Below are 25284 nucleotides of genomic sequence, written 5' to 3' on the forward strand. Positions count from 1 at the left end.
GAGTACCAACGCGTAAGAATTCACTCCCCTCACTGGCCTGACTGTCCATTTCCTCCTCCTCCAACTCCTCCAACTCCTCTTCTTCTGCCCATACACGCTCAACAGTGAAGGACTCAACACTGGTCCCCTCTTGTGTCTCGCCAACATTCTCCTCCTCTTCCTCCTCATCCTCCTCCACCTCCTCCGATATGCGCTGAGAAACAGACCTAAGGGTGCTTTGGCTATCAACAAGGGAATCTTCTTCCCCCATCTCTTGTGAGTAGCGCAAAGCTTCCGACTTCATGCTGACCAGAGAGTTTTTCAACAGGCCAAGCAGCGGGATGGTGAGGCTGATGATGGCGGCATCGCCACTGACCATCTGTGTTGACTCCTCAAAGTTACTCAGCACCTGACAGATATCAGACATCCACGTCCACTCCTCATTGTAGACTTGAGGAAGCTGACTGACCTGACTACCAGTTCTGGTGGAAGTTGACATCTGGCAGTCTACAATCGCTCGGCGCTGCTGGTAAACTCTGGATAACATGGTCAGTGTTGAATTCCACCTCGTGGGCACGTCGCACAACAGTCGGTGAGCGGGCAGTTGGAGGCGGCGCTGCGCTGCCCTGAGAGTGGCAGCATCTGTGCTGGACTTCCTGAAATGCGCACAGATGCGGCGCACCTTCGTGAGCAAATCAGACAGATTGGGGTATGTCTTGAGGAAACGCTGAACTATCAGATTTAACACATGGGCCAGGCATGGCACATGTGTCAGTCTGCCGAGTTGCAGAGCCGCCACCAGGTTACGGCCGTTGTCACACACAACCATGCCTGGCTTCAGGTTCAGCGGTGCCAGCCACAGATCAGTCTGCGCCGTGATGCCCTGTAATAGTTCTTGGGCGGTGTGCCTTTTATCGCCTAGGCTCAGCAGTTTGAGCACCGCCTGCTGTCGCTTAGCGACGGCACTGCTGCTGTGCCTAGAGCTACCGACTGATGGCGCCATGCCCACGGATGGTCGTTCGGAGGAGGAGGTGGAGGAGGGGTGGGAGGAGGAGGAGGCATAGTAGGCCTGAAAGACCTGGACCGAGGTAGGCCCCGCAATCCTCGGCGTCGGCAGTATATGACCAGCCGCAGGGTCAGACTCGGTCCCAGCCTCCACCAAGTTAACCCAATGTGCCGTCAGCGATATATAGTGGCCCTGCCCGGCAGCACTCGTCCACGTGTCCGTGGTCAGGTGGACCTTGTCAGAAACGGCGTTGGTCAGGGCACGGATTATGTTGTCTGACACGTGCTGGTGCAGGGCTGGGACGGCACATCGGGAAAAGTAGTGGCGGCTGGGGACCGAATACCGAGGGGCGGCCGCCGCCATGAGGCTGCGAAAGGCCTCGGTCTCTACTAGCCTATAGGGCAGCATCTCCAGGCTTAGCAATCTGGAGATGTGCACATTAAGGGCTTGGGCATGCGGGTGGGTTGCACTATATTTGCGTTTCCGCTCCAGCGTCTGGGGTATGGAGAGCTGAACGCTGGTGGATGCTGTGGAGGATCGTGGAGGCGACGATGGGGTTTTTGTGGCAGGGTCCTGGGCAGGGGGCTGACTATCAGCTGACACAGGGGAAGGAGCAGTGGTGTGCATGGCCGGAGGTGAACGCGCTTGTTGCCACTGAGTGGGGTGTTTAGCATTCATATGCCTGCGCATACTGGTGGTAGTTAAGCTATTAGTGGTGGAACCCCTGCTGATCCTGGTTTGGCAAATGTGGCACACCACAGTCCGTCGGTCATCCGGTGTTTCCTTAAAGAACCTCCAGACTTCTGAAAATCTAGCCCTCGCCGCAGGAGCCCTCGCCACGGGAGCTTCACTAGTTGACACATTTGGCGCTGATGCACTAGCTCTGGCCCTGCCTCTCCGTCTGGCCCCACCACTGCCTCTTCCAACCTGTTCTGGTCGAGGACTCTCCTCCGTCTCAGAAGCACTGTGTTCACCCGGCCTCTCAACCCAGCTTGGGTCTGTCACCTCATCATCCTCCGATCCCTCAGTCTGCTCCCCCCTCGGACTTCCTGCCCTGACAACAACTTCCCCACTGTCTGACAACCGTGTCTCCTCATCGTCAGACACCTCTTTACACACTTCTTCCAGTACGTCAACAAGGTCATCATCACCCACAGACTGCGACTGGTGGAAAACCTGGGCATCGGAAAATTGCTCATCAGCAACCGGACAAGTGGTTTGTGACTGTGGGAAGGGTCCAGAAAACAGTTCCTCAGAGTATGCCGGTTCAAATGGCAAATTTTGCTGGGAGGGGGCAGACTGGGGGGGAGGAGGCTGAGGTGCAGGAGCTGGAGGAGTGCCGATTTCGGTGACATGGGTGGACTGCGTGGAAGACTGACTGGTGGACAAATTGCTCGAAGCATTGTCGGCAATCCACGACATCACCTGTTCGCACTGTTCTGGCCTCAACAGTGCTCTACCACGAGTCCCAGTAACTTCAGACATGAACCTAGGGAGTGTAGCTCTGCGGCGTTCCCCTGCTCCCTCATAAGCAGGTGGTGTCTCACCCCGCCCAGGACCACGGCCTCTGACCCCTGCAGTAGTTGGACGCCCACGTCCCCGCCCTCGTCCTCTACCCCTAGCCCTCGGGTTAAACATTTTGAAAATGAGAGTTATAACTTTAATTTTTTTTTAAACTTTTTTTTGTGTTTTTTTTTTTTGTGTGTTTTTTAGTTTTTCAAACCAAACGATGCTATCCTATTGCTATGGCTATTTTCTAGCCAAGTATGAAAGCACACTGCTATGCCAGATGAGATGACGCTGAGTTATTAAAAAAATAAACGTAAAATAAAAAAGGAAATGGCAGACTGTGCCTAATTGAAATCCAACCCCGGGCCCTAATAAATTTTCCCACTTCGGTCTTTGCGATGGATATGTGCGTCACTAAGCGCAAAACACAGTGGTCGCAAGTCTCACTCCAAATTGCTCACAATTTGCTAGTAGATGCACTGCAGCAACTACAGCCACCAGCAGATCAACCAGAAATCAAATATATATAACGCTACTGTAGGCGTAAGTAAGCCGTTTGGATTCTCCTATGGCTATTTTCTAGCCAAGTATTAAAGCACACTACTATGCCAGATGAGATGACGCTGAGTTATGAAAAAAATAAACGTAAAATAAAAAAGCAAATGGCAGACTGTGCCTAATTGAAATCCAACCCCGGGCCCTAATAAATTTTCCCACTTCGGTCTTTGCGATGGATATGTGCGTCACTAAGCGCAAAACACAGTGGTCGCAAGTCTCACTCCAAATTGCTCACAATTTGCTAGTAGATGCACTGCAGCAACTACAGCCACCAGCAGATCAACCAGAAATCAAATATATATAACGCTACTGTAGGCGTAAGTAAGCCGTTTGGATTCTCCTATGGCTATTTTCTAGCCAAGTATTAAAGCACACTACTATGCCAGATGAGATGACGCTGAGTTATGAAAAAAATAAACGTAAAATAAAAAAGGAAATGGCAGACTGTGCCTAATTGAAATCCAACCCCGGGCCCTAATAAATTTTCCCACTTCGGTCTTTGCGATGGATATGTGCGTCACTAAGCGCAAAACACAGTGGTCGCAAGTCTCACTCCAAATTGCTCACAATTTGCTAGTAGATGCACTGCAGCAACTACAGCCACCAGCAGATCAACCAGAAATCAAATATATATAACGCTACTGTAGGCGTAAGTAAGCCGTTTGGATTCTCCTATGGCTATTTTCTAGCCAAGTATTAAAGCACACTACTATGCCAGATGAGATGACGCTGAGTTATGAAAAAAATAAACGTAAAATAAAAAAGGAAATGGCAGACTGTGCCTAATTGAAATACAACCCCGGGCCCTAATAAATTTTCCCACTTCGGTCTTTGCGATGGATATGTGCGTCACTAAGCGCAAAACACAGTGGTCGCAAGTCTCACTCCAAATTGCTCACAATTTGCTAGTAGATGCACTGCAGCAACTACAGCCACCAGCAGATCAACCAGAAATCAAATATATATAACGCTACTGTAGGCGTAAGTAAGCCGTTTGGATTCTCCTATGGCTATTTTCTAGCCAAGTATTAAAGCACACTACTATGCCAGATGAGATGACGCTGAGTTATGAAAAAAATAAACGTAAAATAAAAAAGGAAATGGCAGACTGTGCCTAATTGAAATCCAACCCCGGGCCCTAATAAATTTTCCCACTTCGGTCTTTGCGATGGATATGTGCGTCACTAAGCGCAAAACACAGTGGTCGCAAGTCTCACTCCAAATTGCTCACAATTTGCTAGTAGATGCACTGCAGCAACTACAGCCACCAGCAGATCAACCAGAAATCAAATATATATAACGCTACTGTAGGCGTAAGTAAGCCGTTTGGATTCTCCTATGGCTATTTTCTAGCCAAGTATTAAAGCACACTACTATGCCAGATGAGATGACGCTGAGTTATGAAAAAAATAAACGTAAAATAAAAAAGGAAATGGCAGACTGTGCCTAATTGAAATACAACCCCGGGCCCTAATAAATTTTCCCACTTCGGTCTTTGCGATGGATATGTGCGTCACTAAGCGCAAAACACAGTGGTCGCAAGTCTCACTCCAAATTGCTCACAATTTGCTAGTAGATGCACTGCAGCAACTACAGCCACCAGCAGATCAACCAGAAATCAAATATATATAACGCTACTGTAGGCGTAAGTAAGCCGTTTGGATTCTCCTATGGCTATTTTCTAGCCAAGTATTAAAGCACACTACTATGCAAGATGAGATGACACTGAGTTATTAAAAAAATAAACGTAAAATAAAAAGAAACTGGCAGACTGTGCCTAATTGAAATCAAACCCCTAATAAATTTTCCCACTTTGGTGTTTGAGGTGGATATGTGTGTCACTAAGAGCTAAACACAACGGTAGCAAGTCCCCCTGCTAATTCCTCACAATATGGTACTAGCTGCACTACTAGTGCCAGCAAGCACAGCCACAAGCAAATAAAAAAAAAAAGTATAACGTTATTGTAGCCCTAAGAAGGGCTGTTGGGTTGTTGTAGAATCACTCCTGCCTAACAGTAAGCTAATAGAACACCCTAACGCTTTCCCTGACCAGCAGCAGCTCTCTCCCTAGCGGCATCCAGACAGAGAATGATCCGAGCAGCGCGGGCAGCGGCTAGTCTATCCCAGGGTCACCTGATCTGGCCAGCCAACCACTGCTATCAACGTGTAAGGGTACCACGTCATGCTGGGTGGAGTGCAGAGTCTCCTGGCTTGTGATTGGCTCTGTTTCTGGCCGCCAAAAAGCAAAACGGCGGGAGCTGCCATTTTCTCGAGCGGGCGAAATACTCGTCCGAGCAACGAGCAGTTACGAGTACGCTAATGCTCGATCGAGCATCAAGCTCGGACGAGTATGTTCGCTTATCTCTAGTAATAAACCTTTTGTAGTAGCAATGATATTGTTACTGTCTCGACACTTAAATATGTATTGATTCTCTCCCCTTCCCGACCAAGAGCTAGATGCAGCTGTATTTCCTAATTATTTCCCAATTATAGTGATATCAAATTTTTTCATACAGAGCTGTGTCCTGTGTCATTTTTTGCAGGATAAGCTGACGTTTTAATTTAATTTGTTACCATTTTGGGAACTTTATGATATTTTGATGACTTTTTAATCAACTTTGTGTGTTGCACAAGTGCCTATTTGAACATTATTTATTATTAAAGGCTTCATTGTTGGGAATAATAATTTTTATATTTTTATAGATCTGCCATTTTTAGACAAAACAATAACAAAGTGTATGATTGTATTTGCTTATTTACTTTTACTTGCGTTCTAGGGAAAGAGGAGTAATTTGATTATCTAAGCCAAGGGTCAGGAACCTTTTTGGCTGTGAGAGCCATGAACGCCGCATATTTTAAAATGTTATTCCATAAGAGCCGTAGCATATGCACATGCCCCCCAGTAGATTGGTAGCGGATTGCAGGCACACCCGTGCCCCTCTCCATGGCGGCACCCCTTTCCGAGCTCACTCATCCCACCACTTTCAGGCTTCTGTCCCGGCTGGCCAGTGTGCGCTCCTGCACTTGCGGATTTAAAGGGCCAGTGTGCTGATTGGCGCCACCCAATTTCCGGGTTCCTCTAAAGACTGGCAGCTATCAGATAGGTAGCCATACTCTAATAAAAGAGGTAGACACAGCATATACTCCCAGTAGAGAGGTAGCCATAGCACATGTCCCCCAGTATATAGGTAGCCACAGCACACACCCCAGTATATAGGTAGCCATACTCTAATTAGAGAGGTAGCCACAGCACATACTCCCAGTAAAGAGGTAGCCACAGCAGATACTCCCATGATATAGGTAGCCACAGCACGTGCCCCCAAGTAGATAGATAGCCACAGCACATGCCCCCCATTAGATAGATAGCCACAGCACATGCCCCCCAGTAGATAGGTAGTCACAAAAAAAAAGAATATTCACTTACCAGCGCTCCCTGCGGCCAGCTCCTCATCGCTCCCACGCTCTTCTCTTTGACCCAGGCTTAGACGATGGTGGAGATGGCACCTTGGTAGTACAAAGGACGTAGGCAGCGGTAACATTGCTGCCTGTGTCCAGTGATTAGTCTAAGAGACACAGCAGCCATCACTATTTATTAAAGATCTGTCTGAGAGCCAGATGCAGCCAACAAAAGAGCCATATCTGGCTCCCGAGCCATAGATTCCCTACCCCTGATCTAAGCCAATATGTTGGCGCACCTGTGCTGCTAACATTTAAATACCATGGGCACCAATCGGGGGAGTTTGCTGCATTCTGCATGTCGTTAATGTATAAAGGCCTTCTAAAAGCTGGTGGATAAGAGGTTAAAATACAATCTCAATTCATATTGCCTTTACAATATTGCTGGAGTTTTAGATGAAGTCTATAAAATGTAATTAAATTTAGTGTTAGAGATATGTTTGATTGAAGTAAAAAAGGGCTATTATGTTTATCCAGAAATCCATGTTACTTTAATTATGCAATTTATTACAAACCTAACTGGATGTTGCAGTAAAAATGATTAAATTACATAATGGAAATCTGGTATTGAGATACTAATTTCATGGCATATATTGGCGGAATAAATATTTTTATATTTGAAATCACATGATCTAAAAAAATGAAATTTAGATATTGCTATGCAATTATAAACAATACGTGTTTCATATTTGTTGTGAGTGAAAAGAACCATTGCTGAAGGGCAAACTATGCAATATACAGAATATGTTATATGCTTCATAGCTCCATATAATTGTCCTAGAATAGCTAGCATTAAAAGACATTACCACTGTAGGATAGTTTTGCTTGTTATTTGTAGCAGTTTCCCTATTTCACTAGAATGAAATCTGTGGCTTAGGATATTTAGGATACAGGATAAAGAGGTAAAGATCTACAGTTTTCAGTATAAATTTAAAACATTAATGAAAACAAAATATGTATCAATACTAATAAATAATAAAATATTGGGTGGATCATGTAACATGTTGACTAGGCCCCATAACAATGGTTCAACCATTACATTACATTATAACTGCACCACACAACACTGCCACAGTGGGTATTTTATTAAATGCCATCCACTACTTTATATTTATGATGGAAACATTGTTGCTTTAATGTCTTATTGAGTAGATTTTATGCTCCCTATCTGAATATCGGAAAATACATATGAAATGCAAATCCTCAAAAGCCTAATCCCAGCTCTCAAACATTATTGTGCTACTTCTCAAGATACAAAATGCATTGACTGTTTTTATAACAGACTCCAGACCAATGTACTTTAACAGATTAACAGAAAACCTATCACGTAAATATAAGAAAGAAAGGGGCTTTTTACTGTATAACAGAAAAACTGAACTCGATTTAGGCCACATCTTCTTCAGGACTTATTAACTAGGGGCTACATGGTATTTGCTTCATAAAGAGTTGTCACTGCTGGATTGACCCAGCAATAATGAGTCAAATTTATTTCATGCTTATGTAAGTGGGTATTCAACAAGCCATTAACTAATTGCATTCAATACAAATCACTTTGTACTACAAACAGAAAATAGGACAACAGTCTGTTCTATTATTAAGATAAAATGCATTTGTCATAATAGGTATGTGTATTTAGTTCTTAGATCTAATGTAAACCATGTGATAAGAGGAAACTGGATCATAGCAATTACCAATATTCATTTAACTTTACTTCGTAATTCACAGTTTCTAATTCCTTGTATAACATTTAAAGGGAAACAACATAAAATGATTTTTTTTAATGTGTCAGAAGCAGAGGCTAATAAAAATGAAAATCTTTCTGTACATTATATTGACATCAGATTAGGGTTGCACAATGTATCAAAACCATGGTACTTGTTAGATACTTTCAAACTCTGAAAGGTTCAATACTGTGTTTCTGTCCTTTTCTACAGACTTCTAGTAGGTATCTGCAGGGGGATCCACAAAGAAGACATCAGGCAGGGAAACATTTGAATAGATGTGTCAGGCAACAACCACATAATAAGGGAAATATCATGAACCATCTATATATGGTGTTTCTACATGTCCCATGGCTTCCCCTGATGACCCTCAGTCTCTACCATGCCATAGAGATACAGCAAAGGAAGGATTTTTTTCTCACTATAACTTCCATAGAGTTACACTGTAACACAGGCTCAATGCACTGGTATATAGAGATGTATCTTCCCAGAGATCTCTCTATATATCACTACTAAACATATAATTACTACAGTTAAAGGAAATCTACCATTTGTTTTCATGCATTGTGAACCAAACATGAGAATGCTGTAGCTACACTGATGCAGAAACATATATTGTTTAATCCCTGAATTGAGTGGTTTTTAAAATTATACAATTCTGGCTGCCTACATAAACACATTACATGGAGCTTCCTGAACTGTCGAGGCAGGACAAAACAACTTGAGCTGGATGACTCATACATGGCAGCTGGTGGATGGTGCAGCCATTGATTACTTCCGCTTGTCAGGGACAACACAGTGATAACATCATTTTCTGAGGCAGTGTACAATTAGGGTGAGGAGAATCCCTGGGGCAGACACAGGAGCAACAGAGCCTCATAGGCATAATTTTATGATTGTACAAACCAAAAGTTTGGACACATCTTCTCTTGTGATTTCTGTATTTTCATGACTATAAAAATTATAGATTCACACTAAAGGTATCAAAACTATGAATTAACACATGAAGAATTATATACTTAACAAAAATGTGTGACACAACTGAAAATATGTCTTATATTCTAGGTTCTTCATAGTAGCCACCTTTTGCTTTGATTACTGCTTTGCACACTCTTGGCATTCTCTTGATGAACTTCAAGAGGTAGTCACCAGAAAGGGTTTTCACATCACAGGTGCCCTGTCAGGTTTCATAAATAGGATTTCTTGCCTAATAAATGTGGCTGGGACAATCAGTTGTATTGTGCAGAAGTCAGGTGGATAAACAGCTGATATTCCTACTGAATAGACTGATAGAATTTGTATTATGGCTAGAAAAAATCAGCTAAGTAAAGAAAAACGATTGGCCATCGTTACTTTAAGAAATAAAGGTTTGTCAGTCCGAAAAATTGGGAAAACTTGGAAAGTGTCACCAAGTGTAGTTGCAAAAACCATCAAGTGCTACAAAGAAACTGGCTCACATGAGGACTGCCCCAGGAAAGGAGGATCAAGAGTCACCTCTGCTGCGGAGGATAAGTTCATCTGAGTCACCAGCCTCAGAAATTGCAGGTTAACAGCCACTCAGATTAGAGACCAGGTCACTGCCACACAGAGTACTAGCAGCAGAAACATCTCTACAACAACTGTTAAGAAGAGACTGTGTGCAGCAGCCTTCATGGTAAAATAGCTGCTAGGAAACCACTGCTACGGGCAACAAGCTGAAGAGACTTGTTTGGGTTAAAGAATTGACATTAGACCAGTGTAAATCTGTGCTTTGATCTGATGAGTCCAAATTTGAGATCTTTGGTTCCAACCACTGCGTTTGTGCTACACAGAAAGGCGAACAAATGGACTCTACATGCCTGGTTCCCACCGTGAAGCATGGAGGAAGATGTGTGATGGTGTGGGGGTGTTTTGCTGCTGACACTGTTGGAGATTTATTCAAAATTGAAGCTATACTAAACCTGCATGGTTACCATAGCATCTTGCAGTGGCATGCTATTCCATCCGGTTTGCGTTTAATAGGAACATCATTTATATTCCTACAGGACAATGACCACAGAGTGAAGGAAAAAGCGCCAACAAGTACTAAACATCTCTGGGAACTCCTTTAAGTCTGTTGGAAGACCATTTCAGGTTACTACCTCTTGAAGCTCATCAAGAGAATGCCAAGAGTGTGCAAAGCAGTAATCAAAGCAAAAGGTGGCTACTTTGCAGAACCTAGAATATAAGACATATTTTCAGTTGTTTCACACTTTTTTGTTAAGTATATAATTACACATGTGCTAATTCATAGTTTTGATGCCTTCGGTGTGTACAAAAACAAAATCTACAATTTTTATAGTCATGAAAATACAGAAAACTCTTGGAATGAGAGGGTGTGACCAAAATAAAAAAAAATATTCTCTCCTTGCAAAACGCTGGTTGATCATTACTGATTGCCTGAATTTCATTGGAATAGAGTTTGCAATATGCGATTGGGCTGGGTCTGCCTCCAGATGTTTGCATTGTTTCGCTAAACACAAAGTAAATGCCCAATGTGACCGCACCCTTCACATTTAATTCAGATAATATTTTTTTCTTTTCTTGAGAGTATGTATAAGTATTGTGATACTTTTCTGGGTCTCGTATCACACTCAAAATTCTAGTATTGGTACAACACTGCATCAGATATCATATATTTAATGAGCAGTCTAAGTGTAAAAAAATATTCTGGTAACAGAAAATATATTTTATACTATTTCTTATCCCTTAAGGACCATTAACATATGATATAGTAAATGCTAGGGCAGAATTCAGAAATCTGATAGAGCTCAGAAGAATTTAATATTTAGAAAAAAATACACCTGTGCATTATCAGTGAATGGACCAAGGTCGGTTTATGTGCTGATGACTGCCCAAAAATGAGCAGGAATAAGACCTGCTCTATAATTTGCTGCTCAGGTAGTTTATTCATGTGGGGACATGGAAAGATGTCTTATTAGGGGAATCTATGTAAGTGAAACAGGCCAAGAATTGATCACTCATAGACTATAATTTATAGGGATCTGTGAAAAAGAGTAACTCAGTCTTGAAAAAGGGATGGTTAAGAATTGTTCATGTGAAAATAGCCTTATATAGCCTAAGGCAATTTCATATCTCTTGGAGAAAGCATGGTCTGGGAATACAAACTTAGACTGGGTGCTCTCAATACAGACATGAACTATATGTCACTATATGATACTTAGTGAACGTGTCCCTCAGACCAGGTAAGGTTATTACAGCAATGCACCAGATATACCATCACAATCCTGAATTACTATAATATTTAATGCTATTATTTTTTACTCTTCTCCTCGCATTGATGATTCTATTTCTGCATGATAAAACAAAGTATAGCTGTGTCCTTTTCTGTATGAATATTAATTCCTTTTGATATTAATGTCATGCCATGTCTGATAAAGAAACACGAGTTGTCTGGAATGCTTGTTATTGTCATAAACATTTTTAGTTCACTAATAAAAAGTATCAACAACTGAAAACTCTAATTTTTCATATTATACTACTAGAATGGCCTCATCAAGGGTCAATGTGTTTTTAAGTGTTTTTAAATTGATATTCTTATGTTTAATGAAGGACATAATTATTGGAAAAAATTGAGAAGCGTGAAGTATATGTGTTCCTTTTCTTTTGTTTGTATGCTGATGTTTGATTTTGCACTTTTGTTACATATAGCACTCTTGTTATATATTGATTAAAATAATGCCCACCTAATATTTGTCATATCATATTTTAACAATTAAACATACAAAATAATTACTGACTGTGACATATTATACCCCCTATGAGTATGTAAGGTTGGCCTATTGTTTTCACAGGCACTCCCTGGATGAAGGATCTGGTTGCCACAGGAAGTGAGAGAGAATGACCCATGTCCCACAGGGGCCTGACCTTTTGGTGTGGGACAGCTGTATTTCCCTGGTACCTGAGTGACTTGGTGCATGCTCTCATATCTGGGAAACTTGGTCCAGGTGAACAGGCCTCTTCCACAACGGACATGGCCAGCAAGGAGATGCATGAAGAGAGGAAGTCCACAATATGAAAGGTTCCCCCTGGGGCACTCCCAGTGAATGTGTGGTGAAGGGATCCCAGGATGATGGTAAAGGGGAGGTTTGTGATGTTAGCAGATGCAAGGGATCACACGTGGAGACAGAGGTTATGAACATAAAAATTACAGTCTCTATTCACACAGCAATGGGTGACAGGTTCAGTTAAGTAAGCCCTTCTTGCTTGCCACAAGTTAGCCTGTGGTAGGATGTAGTCTGGTTGTAGCTCACAGACCTGGTTATCTAGCTTGGTGCTGGAGAATGAGGTAGGCTGCTTGGGCAGCAATTGAAGGGAGGCTCTGTGGAGAGGCAGAGGATGTAGGGGAAGCCCTCTCATGGAAGACATCAGTAGCAGGCTGCTAGTCTCTGCAGGCCTTCTGTTCAGAATTCTGGAACAGACTGGATTGACCTGGAAAAGTAGCCAGAAGGGATATTTATAACCTCCCACTCTGAGGGGAATTCCATCATTCTAACCAATGGCTGATCTCAAGAAGGATGAACATTGTATAACATTACAATGTCAACATTAGAAACATTAACACTTTCCCCCAGGCAGATGGTAGTTCAGCTGAAATATGAGAAACTAGCAGTAGATGGTGGCAAACACTAAGGATTGATTGTCCTGAAAACAGCTAATTTTGCCTTATAGGAGCTACAGAGGTGATCAAGCTCTGTCTATCACATAGGAAGTTAAAGGAAGTGGGTTTAGTTTGTAATGGCTGATTACAAAGCGAGTCCCAGCCTCCCCTCTAAACATCAGTTATATTTCAGAACTGAAGTTTTGCAAGTAAAATATGAATATGGCTAAAGCCACTTTGAAAATGATCTTGGACTTCTCCATGCTCCACCAAAGCCAATTACATTAAAAGAAAATTTCACACTTAATTCAATCATAAATGCAAGCAAACAGGTAAAATACAAAACTAAGAAAACTATCTGCTACTGGATCAATAAAGTAATATGCACCATATGTATTTCACATCAAGCATCATCGCAGTGAACTCTGCAAATTTCTGCCTGCCCTTTATATTTTATGCTGTATTTTAATTAATTGTGGACTGATGTTCTCTATTCTGCACTATTAAGCTGCAGTAATCTGAACTATTTTGTACATTGTGGAATAAAAAGTCAACAGCATGTTTTGTTCTGCCGGATATAAGACTGTGGCAGAGTTCATTTTGGCTTTTACAAATGGTGAAATTTGTGTCAAAATCTGCAATTTAGATGCGTTTAGTGGACTCTTGAGGTGAACGTCAGTTACCAGGGGCACATGGTTTTATGTGCATTGGCCAAATTAAAAACCTATTTATTTTCTACAGAACATGGGACAGTATGACCACAATCAACAAAAAATTACATTTCTAATCAAGTCCATTTGGAAGAAATGGAGAATTCTATGAACGGTATTAAGCATCCGTTATATTCACAGTGGGGGAAATATGGGAAGTATTTGAATATGTAAGTTTATACTTAGACTGTGACATGTTATTTAAACAGGAATCAATTTTTACCAGATAATCAGATTTATAACTAAAGCCTGGCAGGTTTCTGAATTTCCCTTTTTGCAAGCCTCTTCCCTTTGAGTGATCCATTATGCATGACTCCAGCTGGCTCAAGAATAAACATTTAAATACATTTCTTAATAATTTAGAGCTTTTGCCAATGGAAATTCTACAGCATGTCCACTTCTACTGAAACTATGCATGTTTTATAGAAAGAAAAGTTGTTCAGTCATATTTTGTGCATTTGGCTAAGTGTCAACTATCCACTTTCTTTTGTAGTTTTCAGTAGCAAACAATAGTAGATGAAGGGGTTGCAGGTGTCCCAAACTCATCATACAACAAGACATATCCTATACATTTTGGTAACAGGCTTACCGTGCCAGAAAGCTACAATGCACCAAAGCTGATGTAATGTGTCTCAATAATTTTTTAAAATCTTTTACGCTTTTCTAAAGCTTTTAAAAATATTGAAATATAACATGACCTACTAACCCATAGAATAAAGGGAATGTGTCATTTGGACTGCACAGTGGACGCCTTAAAAAGCCTGTAGGTCTACAACATGTAGCATTTTTTACCGCTACCTAGTTAATTACCACACAAAAATGAGGCAAGATAAAGCTAGCCACTGCAATATTCTGAGGTTTGGAAGTACGAATCAAACCGTCCTGTGAGTAGTATCCCAAAGGTGCAGCGAGGAGACCGGGTGAACCTTCTGGTATATCCAGTTGCAGAAAATAGGGAATCCTGACACTCGTTGAAACAACTTATTTCTTGTTGCAGTTTGAGAATTACATATCCATAAACATTTTGAGAGTACAAATCCCCTCACTCATAGCATGGTTATATGCTATCGCTTCTATACTCTTAAAGAGAATGAATATGTAATTTTTAAACTACAACAATAAAGAAGTTGTTTCATAGAGTAACAGGATTCCCTATTTTCTGCAACTGGATATCCCTGAAGGTTCAACAGGCTTCCTCGCTGCACCTTTGGGATACTACTCACAGGACTGTTTGACTGTGGTTATTTATTTTTTGGACTGTTATTTTAGAGATTGACAGGATTGAATATTTTCTACCCAGTATATTGCTTGAAATATCAAAGGGAGTCTACTACCAGTTTTGAACATAACACACTGCAAACAGTTTAAGATAGCAATCGTGGAGATCTGTGTACTCGTGCCTTTGTGTCTGTTGCTAGTAGCAGCAGGAGTGAAAATTCATTTATATTCTAGGATTTTGATGAACTTGGTGCATTAGGGTTCACTCCTCTGCTTTGAGTCAATGTTTTAGCAGGTTAGACATTATACCAGGGGAGGGTAGTGTGAATGCAGAGGTCAAAGGACACCATGTTTAAATTGACTCCACCCAGTGCTCAAAGTCCTGATACAATCTGGGAATACAAATACATTTTAAAAAACAGTCTTGCTGTTACTTCATAGTACACATAAGAGTATGGTTACACAGTTCCTTCAGGACTGCTACCTAACACTATCTGCAACTTTGTATGGCAAAAACTGCCGATAGACTCCCTTTAAATGGTGCCGTTAGGAAGTACAATTGCTCTATAAGCGGGAAAATAAAAAAATGATGACTTTTGGAAGGCGAGGAATTAAAATTATGTAGTAGCATGTCTCATGAACTATAGAAAGTGTTAAGATTTACAGTACTTTTTTAATATATTTATATATTTCCAGAAGGGGTAAGAGTTAAGTAGATACTAGAGGAGAAGGTTTGCATCTTAATAGCCAAACTATCTGCCTGTTTTCTTTGTCAATGCCTTCTACAAGCTATAATTTTCTTTCTAGATTTCTGTCTCTTTAGCTGAATTACACACTGATGAATATTTATTAAGCCTTTCTATACATCATATTAAACAACATCAAATTTAAAAGAAATAAAATTTACATTTATTGCTCTATATGAATAACAAACAAACTTTCAAACTCTTGGGTCCTCAGTTTTGCTCAGTCTTGTAGAACAATATCAGTAATCTCATAGTTCTGAAGAAATTCATTGCATTTTGTCACAGCCTAAAAAAAAGTGGAACTACATGGAACTGCATCCTTTTTGTCATCTTACTCCTCCCTGCAATGTGCAAAGAGAAGAGGCGGAAAGTCTTTTGGACGGTGCAGTGCAGTCGAGTTTCAGAATGCAGAATGTAAGGGGTCGGACAATCCAGGAATTTGGTGCAGCTCAGGAGAAGTCCTATCACTGAAAATATTCATACATCTATAAAAAATGTGTGATGGATTTATCTGTTCACAGCTGTGACAAGGTGGAAAACTGGTAGCATTTGCCTATGAACATCTCAGTTATAATTTTTAAGTGTTGTTTCCATTCATCCTATGCACTACATTGTGCACAGTTTGTCTCATCTTTCTGGCATTCTTAATCGATAACTATTTTTTTTTTATTTAGAAGGAAGTCTTTGTACCCTTTAAATTATATTTAGATGTAATTTAGAATTTACTTTTGTGTGATATATTTCTGAAGATTTTGTTATTTATAGCACAAAAAAATTCCCTATTATTTCTTCTGAGCATTAATCCAATGGGCAGTGTAGTTTCACAAAATGTCAAAAAGGCTCCAAACAATCACAAAAGCATGTAGGAGAACACAGAATCTAAGTATAGGTTAATGTATACTATTATTTAAAATGTTCCAAGTCATTTTTCTGAGAAATCCCTCTTAGTAGCAATGTGTAGCAATTAAGGTTTCCACTGAGCAAACAGTGTTCAGTGATGATAAGTGCTGCGGGAATAGCTCCTCTCAAATCTAGGTCATCCTCTTTTCTGATTGACTAGCTCAGTTACTAATTGGATGCAGATGTCTGGCAACAGTGGCTCCAGCTAATACACTGAATGAGAGCTCTCCTTGTGCCTTGTGATCATTCTGTTCTCTTACCTTTGGGAGTTTATCAAAACATGGTCAGCTCTCAAAAATGATTGGAATACAAAACATAGATGCAAGGTCAGTTTCTAATTTACATTTTAGTATCAACATGCTGTAATACATGTAATGAAGTACAATATTGACGGTGCCTTAGTGTGTCTTACAGTATATATTTTTTTACAGTTTATTGTTTTATAGTGAACAGATTGTAGCATACATTTTGATCATGCATAAGTACAATGAAAGCATGTGTTCCTCTTTCATAGTGTAGAGCCATTTGTGTCACGTAAGACTATCCTTAAAGGAAAAGAAGGATTGTAAATCAAGCACACTGAAATACTGGTGTGTGGGGCACACACCAGTATTTCAGTGTGCTTGATTTACAATCCTTCTTTTCCTTTAAGGATAGTCTTACGTGACATAAATGGCCAAAAAACAAGGTCCTAAAGGAAGAATGGATTCTGCCAGAGGGGGCCTCTGGCAGAATCCATTCTTCCTTTAGGACCTTGTTTTTCTAAAAAAAAGGTTATAAAAATTATGCAAATGAAGCTGAGGGGCTCCAGGCTCTATAGATGTCCATAGAGCCTGGAACCCCTCAGGCTCATTTGCTTAATTTTTAGTAACAATATTTCTGAAAAAACAAGGGCATAGGAGGCTACAAGAAGAGCAGATACTGTTGAATGGTGCACACACCAGCATGTAAGTGTGCTTGGTTTACAATTTTTCATCATGGTGGTAGATGTTCTCTACGAGACCCCCAAGCCATTACAATCTGTCAGTCCTAGCTAGTCCTTCATGCTATTACGGAGTCACTATTTTTACCAATTTAAAATTAACCCTTACAGGACCCTTAGTAGTTTTGCGGTTCTGTTTTTTACTTCCCTCATTCCAAAAGCGATAACTTTTTTATTTTTCTATTAACAGAGATGTGTATTGGCTTATTATCTGCAGGACAAATTGTAGTTTTTAGTGGCGCCATTTAATATTCATTGCAATGTAATGGAAACCTGGAGAAAAATTCCAAGTGCAGTAAATTGACAAAAAATGTGTGATAGATTTGCAGCGTTTTCTTGTGGGCTCTGTTTTAACGGCTTTCATTCTTTGTTCCAAATGATGCTTCCCCTTTATACTTTGGGTCGGACTGATCACAGGCATACCTATATATATATAGGTTTTATTAAGTCTAAGTTGATAAAAAAAAAAAAAAATTTGTACAAAAAAAAAAAATAGCCATTTTGCGAAATTCCGGGGCCAATAACAATTTCAAGATTTGGTTTTCGGACCTATGTAAGGTGTCATTTTTTGCTATGCACTGAGATTTTAATTTATATAAATTTGGGACCTATATGACTGCTTGATCAAAAAAGTGGTGATTCAGACATTTGGGTGCTATTTTCCGTTACGGTGCAGCATATAGTAATTTTTACTAATAATCAATCAATAGTACGTCATGGGGTCAGGCTACATAAATAGTTGTGGAGGTCACATTTTATATAGCAATTCATTACGGGACACTATCTGTTCTCACAATAGCTAGTGCAACTGAACTGATGTTGTAGGCTGCTTTTTCAGTTTTCTCCATACATTTTGATATAGTGGGTATCAGCGAGATATGGCTGAACAGTAGGTATGACTTGGCTGTTACTATAGATGGTTATAGTTTTTTTTTAGAAAGGATAGTATAAATAAAAAAGGGGGAGGGGTTTGTTTATATGTGAATTCTTGCCTCAAGCCTGTCTTGCGAGATGACATCAGTAACGCAAATGCAAATGTGGAGTCCCTATGGGTGGAGATAAGTGGAGGGAAAAAGAATAATAAAATATTACTAGGGGTTTGTTATAAGGCTCCAAATATAATGGAGGCAGCAGAGGAAATGCTGATAAGTGAAATGGATGCGGCTTCAAAGCATGGTGAAGTACTTATCATGGGGGGCTTCAATTAACCAGATATTGACTGGGGGGCAGAAACCAGCAGGTCCTTCAAAGGCAGCAGGTTCTTGTCTACAACAAAAGACAATTACCTGTTGCAACTAGTCCTGGAGCCAACAAGAGGCGAGGCACTGCTGGACTTTATCCTTACCAACAGACCTGATAGGGTATCAAAACTACAGGTTGGGGGGAACCTGGGTAATAGTGATCATAATTTCATTGATTTTGTATTACGCTTTACTAAGAGCATTAGGGAAGGGGCAACCAACACTCTAAACTTCCGGAGGGCAAACTAAGGGAAGACCTTAAAGGCATAGACTGGGATAATGTTCTCAAAGAGAACCCCCCCAAATGGGACTTTTTCTCATATATTCTGTAAAAGTCCTGTGAGCAGCACATACCTTATGGGAAAAAGCATAAGAGGAACAAGAAAAAGCCAATGTGGCTAACTAGTCTTGTAAGGAAAGCAATAAGCGAGAAAGATAAGGCATTTAAGGTGCTAAAACGTGAAGGTAGCAATGTGACATTACAGGTTTTTAGAGATAAAAATAAATACTGTAAAAAGCACATAAAGGCCGCAAAAATAGATACTGAGAGAAATATTGCCAGAGAGAGCAAAAATAATCCCAAATTATTTTTCAAGTATATAAATGATAAGAAACTAAAAACAGAGAGTTTGGGTCTGCTTAGAAATAACATGGGGTTCTGGCGGAAGGTGATGAGGAATGGGCCAATCTACTGAATGTCGACTTTTCAACTGTCTTTACCCAGGAAAATCCCCTGGTGGAAGACACAATGAGGAATAATGTAAATTCTTTTTGGAATGTCAACAGTTTAACCCAGAAAGAGGTACGGCGCTGCCTCGCAACCACTAGGATAGATAAATCACCGGGGCCAGATGGCATACACCCCCGGGTTCTGCATGAACTATGTACCGTGATAGACAGACCGTTATTATTATTAGTTGAAGATTCACTGAGGACTGGTTATGTTCCACAGGACTGGCGCATAGCAAATGTGTTACCAATATACAAAAAAGGATCAAAAAGCGATTCTGGAAACTACAGACCTGTGAGTCTAACTTCTGTGGTGGGGAAAATATTTGAGGGGTTTGTTAGAGATGCTATCCTGGAGTATCTCACTGTGCACAACCTTATAACCCAGCGTCAGCATGGGTTTATGAGAGATCGGTCCTGTCAGACTAATCTGATTGGTTTCTACGAGGAGGTAAGTTCAAGACTGTATCTGGGGGATGCTGTGGATGTTGTATATCTGGACTTTTCAAAGGCATTTGACACCGTGCCTCATAAAAGGTTGGTATATAAAATGAGACTGCTGGGAATAGAGGAAAATCTATGTATTTGGGTAAGTAATTGGCTTAATGATAGAAAACAGAGGGTTGTCATTAATGGCACATCCTCAGATTGGGTTGATGTTACCAGTGGAGTGCCACAGGGGTCAGTATTGGGGCCACTTCTTTTTAAGATTTTTATTAATGACCTTGTAGTGGGTTTACACAGTCAAGTTTCAATATTTGCAGATGATACTAAGCTGTGTAAAGTAATAAATACTGAGGTCGATAGTTTAGCATTACAGAGGGATTTGTGGAAGCTTGAGGAGTGGGCAGAGAAATGGTTGATGAGGTTTAATGTAGATAAATGTAAAGTTATGCACTTGGGCCATGGAAACAAAAAGTATAATTATGTTCTAAACAGTCAATTACTTGGTAAAACTGGAGCTGAAAAGGACTTGGGGGTATTGGTGGATGGTAAACTTAATTTTAGTGACCAGAGCCAGGCGGCTTCTGCTAAAGCAAATAAAATTATGGGATGTATCAAGAAAGGAATAGTTTCTCATGATAAAGACATAGTTTTGCCCTTATACAAATCCCTGGTCAGACCACACATGGAAAATTGTGTACAGTTTTGAGCACCAGTGTATAAAAAGGATATAGTAGAGCTGGAACGGGTGCAGAGGAGAGCAACGAGGATTATTAGGGGAATGGGGGGATTAGAATACAATGACAGATTACAAAATTTGGATTATTCAGTTTAGAAAAAAGATGACTGAGGGGAGACCTTATTACAATGTACAAATACCTGAACGGACAGTACAAAGATCTCTCCAAAGATCTTTTTATACCTAGGCCTGTGACCAGGCATCCTCTGCGCCTAGAGGAGAGGCGATTTTTCCATCAACATAGACAAAGGTTCTTTACTGTAAGAGCAGTGAGACTATGGAACTCTCTGCCGCAGGAGGTTGTTATGGCGGACTCTATGTACATGTTCAAGAGAGGCCTGGATGCCTTTCTGGAGAGAAAAAATATCATGGGTTATGGGGATAAAGCATTTATTTAATTCTTAAAGGTTGGACTTGATGGACTTGTGTCTTTTTCCAGCCTTGTATACTATGATACTATGATTTTGCAAGTTGCAATAGGATTAAGATAATGGCTTTACGATGGTAACTGCATTGTCCATTTGGAAGATCCAAGTTTTAACTTCCTGGCTGATGTCTTGAGTTGCTTCAGTATTGCCAAACAATGTTCTTTCCTTATGATGCCATCTATTTTGTGCGGTGCACCAGTCCCTCTAGCAGCAAAACCCCCCCACAATATGAAGCTGCCACCCCACGTGTTTCAGGATGGGATGGCTTTCTCAGGCTTGCTAGCTTCTTCCTTTATCCTCCAAATGTAACATTGGTCTTTATGGCTAAACAGTTCCATTTTAGTTTGAGGACATGTCTCCAAAAATTAAGGTCTTTGTGCTTGTTTGCTTTACAAACAATAATCTGTCTTTTATATGTCTCTTGGAGTAATGACTTCTTCCTGGCATAGTGGCCTTTCAGTCCATGTCCATACAGTACTCATTGCACTGTGGATACTGACACCCTCTCAACAGCTTTAGCCAACATGTTCTCAAGGTCTTTTGCTTTTGCTCTTGGGTTGAAATGCACATTTCGGACCAAAGCACGTTCAACTCTTGGACAAAGAAACCATCTCCTTCCTGAGCGGTATGATGACTTTACATGTTTGTACTTGCGTGTAATTGTTGTACAGATTAAAGAGACATCTTCAAGTTCCTGTAAATTGCACCCAAGGGTTCAAGTTCATAATTCTCTTTCTGATATCTTGCCTGATTTCTTTACACTTTCACATGATGTTACATTAAGAAGCAGTGTGTTTCAGGTGTGCCTTCAAATACATCCACAGGCTTGTCTCTTATTAACATAGATGTTGCCAATAAACCAGAATAAATCAGAAACACCCAAAGAAATAACATCACCATATGGGCTGCCCCAAATGCTAATAATTTATTTGTGTGCACTATATATGTTATAATTCATTAGGAAGGTAAATACTTATAAACTGATAGTTGCATTTTCAGGATCACAGTATCATGATGGAGTGCTTAAGCTAAAAACATATTAAGAGGGGGAGTAAGAAGGGGGGGTAAGAAGGGAGAAGAAGCTGAAATGACAGCAATGGTGGTTCTGGTAAAGTATCTTTGTAGTAGTATAATGTAGTGTGTAGTATTCTTGGTTCTGGTACCTTATTCCTGTAGTAATCTTGGATCTGGTGCTAATTCTATGTAGTACTGTTAGTTCTGGTAAGGTTTCTATGTAGTTATCTTGTTTCTTATACAATATTTATGTAGTAAGCTTGGTTCCGTTACTGTATATATGTTATGTGGTGTAGTAGTAAGATGGGAAACAAATATGTGCAAGAAGGGGGGGGGGGGCAAAAAAGACTGGCTGCCAGGCTGGGGCCTCGAAATTCCTAATGGTGTCCTTGCTCCCAGAAATTATAAAATAAAAAATTGCAATACTTATTTAATATGATGTTTAGTAAAATCCTAACATAAATATGATAAACATATGTTCCAAAGTTTTCAAGCTAAAAGCGTCAGGACTATTTGCTGGATGCATTCTCATAGGCTTAAAATTGATCCTATATTCACAAAGACACAGCATAGAACAATCACTGACCCACTTATGCTGGGAGCTTCTAGATAAAGGATTGAATTTAAGCCTATAAAAATGCTGAGTACAATGTTTCAGCTTAAACCAGAATGCTACAGAGGGACCTCATTTTTACCGCGGTGGAATAATTTGTTAGTTGAATAACATTATCATAGTTTAAAAGTTGTCTTTTACAGAGGACAAATTATATTTCTGTTTTAGTAAATAATTGTCTTTCTCATGAAATAACTCTGGTGTATTAATTCTAAGCAATTTGCATTATGTTTTTTTCCATTTCACTCCTAGATATTCTTCAGTACATTGACAATTAGGTGTTACTATTTCCATGTCAAAGGGGCATATTCCTACCCGACGACAGTTACAGTCACACACCCTCGTTTGTTAACACACAGAGCCACAAAGTGGGTCGCTGCTGACAGAGATGTTGACTGTATAGACTGTCTGAACTTGTGTCTATACTGTATTGTAGGTGAGGTAACCAATTTCTGTTTGGGATTAGTGCCCAAACGGTCAGGTGTTTATTTTATGTTTTGTTTATCTGCTGCATTTCAATATATTCAATAACCACCCAGCAGACCCTGATCCCAACAACATATATTACATGTAACATACATGGCACCAAGAAGATTTTTAAGGAAAGATTCTTCCGAGTTATTTCAAAAATATGTATTATTACTTATTATGAAAGCTATGTCAGATGAGTGACAGTTCGTTCAATGTCAAATTATACGGTTTGAATAATGCTTGAAAATGTAAATATATTCAAATTTATCTTGAATAAATTTAGAAAACAACTGTTAAGTATTACAGATGAATATGCACGGTGGCTTAGTGGTTAGCATTACAGCCTTGCAGCGCTGGGGATCTGGGTTCAAGTCCCTGCAAAGAGTTTGTATGTTCTCTCCGTGTTTGCATGGGTTTCCTTGGTGGTCCTCCAGTTTCCTCCCACAATCCAAAACATAATGATAGGTTGATTAGATTGTGAGCCCTGTTGGGGACAGGGACAAATTTGGCTCTGTGTAGCACTGTGTAATCTGTGTGCGCTATATAAATAAAGGAATTATTATTATGAATATAAGAAAAGTTGTTTTATGACGTAATTAGCCAAAAAATAAATATATAGATACCAAGTGAGGTTGCCATACACAGTTTTGGGGGCCAACATCACTCTCACCTTGCATATATCAATCTTATATTAGCCAGTCAAGTGAGATAACTAAAATTCATAACTTTTTATTGGATATGCATTAAAAACCAACATCTAAAAAATATCAAATAGCAGTAAAATCATCCAGTGCATCCAGCCCGGATGGTCACAGAATCACTGGGATCAAACAACATAGATATAGTAGAAAATATTTGCATCTTGCCATACATGCTGGTGTCTGTACAGAGGTACCTGGTGGGTTGCTGGGTCGGGAGTAAAAGTTCTCTCCTGGGGAGTAATGGATGTGAGAAGAAATCAAAAGTGCCCCTACACTCTCCCTATCGTCCCGGAGATGTCTCCCGCCCTTACAAGGGCAGTACCATTCAGTATTTTTTTTGAAAAATCAAAAATCCCCCTGCATCCCCCCACCCTGACGCGTTTCTTCACACATGGGATTCATCAGAGGATCTACATCGGTGAAATGCGGACATAAACAGTTAGATACAGTGGCCGTTGTTATGAGATCACTAGGGGGTATCAAATGTGCGGAGTGACTAATGTAGTGATAAGTACTCTGCAGCAGAACCCAAGTGAAGTGGCCACACTCATGATCCCTAGCTCCTCTCTCTCTAGGATTCAGAAAGATTAAAGGCAATAACCGAATTCAAGTCTAAGTTGGGGAAATTGGGGTTGCATCAGGAGATATGACATGACACAAAGGAACAAACAACAGATAATAGACAGCCAAGGCAGAACCAGGTCAAATCCAATAAGGTGACAAGGCACAGAATCGAATAGCAAGAGAATAGTAAAATAGCCGACATTTATTAAAGGAAACCTACCACCAAAGATCTACCAATTAAGGCTACACGGATTAGCCCTTAAAATGTCCAATAGAGGCACCTACCACCTGATCTACCTTAATAGGTAGATAATTGGTGGTAGGTTTCCTTTAAAGTGTGCAGGATGTGCCAGATTCATGAATTGTGGTGCACATCCTTTTTTTTTTTTTTGGTTCACCTTTAACACAGGGCATGCAACATATTTATCAAGCAATCTCCAACAGAATTGTGTTGCAAGCCTAATGTTACATGTGCACCAAAAAAAAGTTGTGCACCAGAACGCCCCAGAATTTTGTGTTTCGTCAGGTAAAGTGCAACCATGTTACAAATGTGTTGCATGCAACACAAGTGTTGCAGACACATTATAAATAGATGTACTAGCGGTTTGCACTAGAAAGAGTCAGACAAAAACTGGTGGAGGGGCTTTAATTAATGTGGGCCAAAGTGTAAAGGGACTGTAACAACCAGCAACCTGCAATTAGAACTGGGTAGATATATAAAGAGTTCCTGTACACCTCCCCCAACAGCTAACTGGTTCAGCCTTCCATCACTCAAGTTACAGCTGATAAAAAGACACCGCTTCAGAAGACACCACCCACCTTTCCGGATGAACACACACTCAGCCCCGCCAAGGGAACTGACACTGAAAGGAAGCTGTCAATAAACGTTCCCAGCCCAGAAGCCCTGGGTGTGACT

General features: G+C 40.5%; 1 protein-coding gene across 1 annotated transcript in view; it reads left to right on the forward strand.

Annotated features, from left to right (window-relative positions):
- The first annotated feature begins 16635 nt into the window (after positions 1-16635).
- CD36 (CD36 molecule (CD36 blood group)) overlaps positions 16636-25284 on the forward strand; it is an 83402-nt gene continuing 74753 nt past the window's right edge. Inside the window, exon 1 of the mRNA XM_072147256.1 lies at positions 16636-16768. The gene's annotated coding sequence lies outside the window, so the exon portion shown is untranslated. The remainder of the gene's footprint in view (positions 16769-25284) is intronic.

The sequence above is a fragment of the Engystomops pustulosus genome, chromosome 4 (assembly GCF_040894005.1).
Source record: "Engystomops pustulosus chromosome 4, aEngPut4.maternal, whole genome shotgun sequence".
NCBI classification, from domain to species: domain Eukaryota; kingdom Metazoa; phylum Chordata; class Amphibia; order Anura; family Leptodactylidae; genus Engystomops; species Engystomops pustulosus.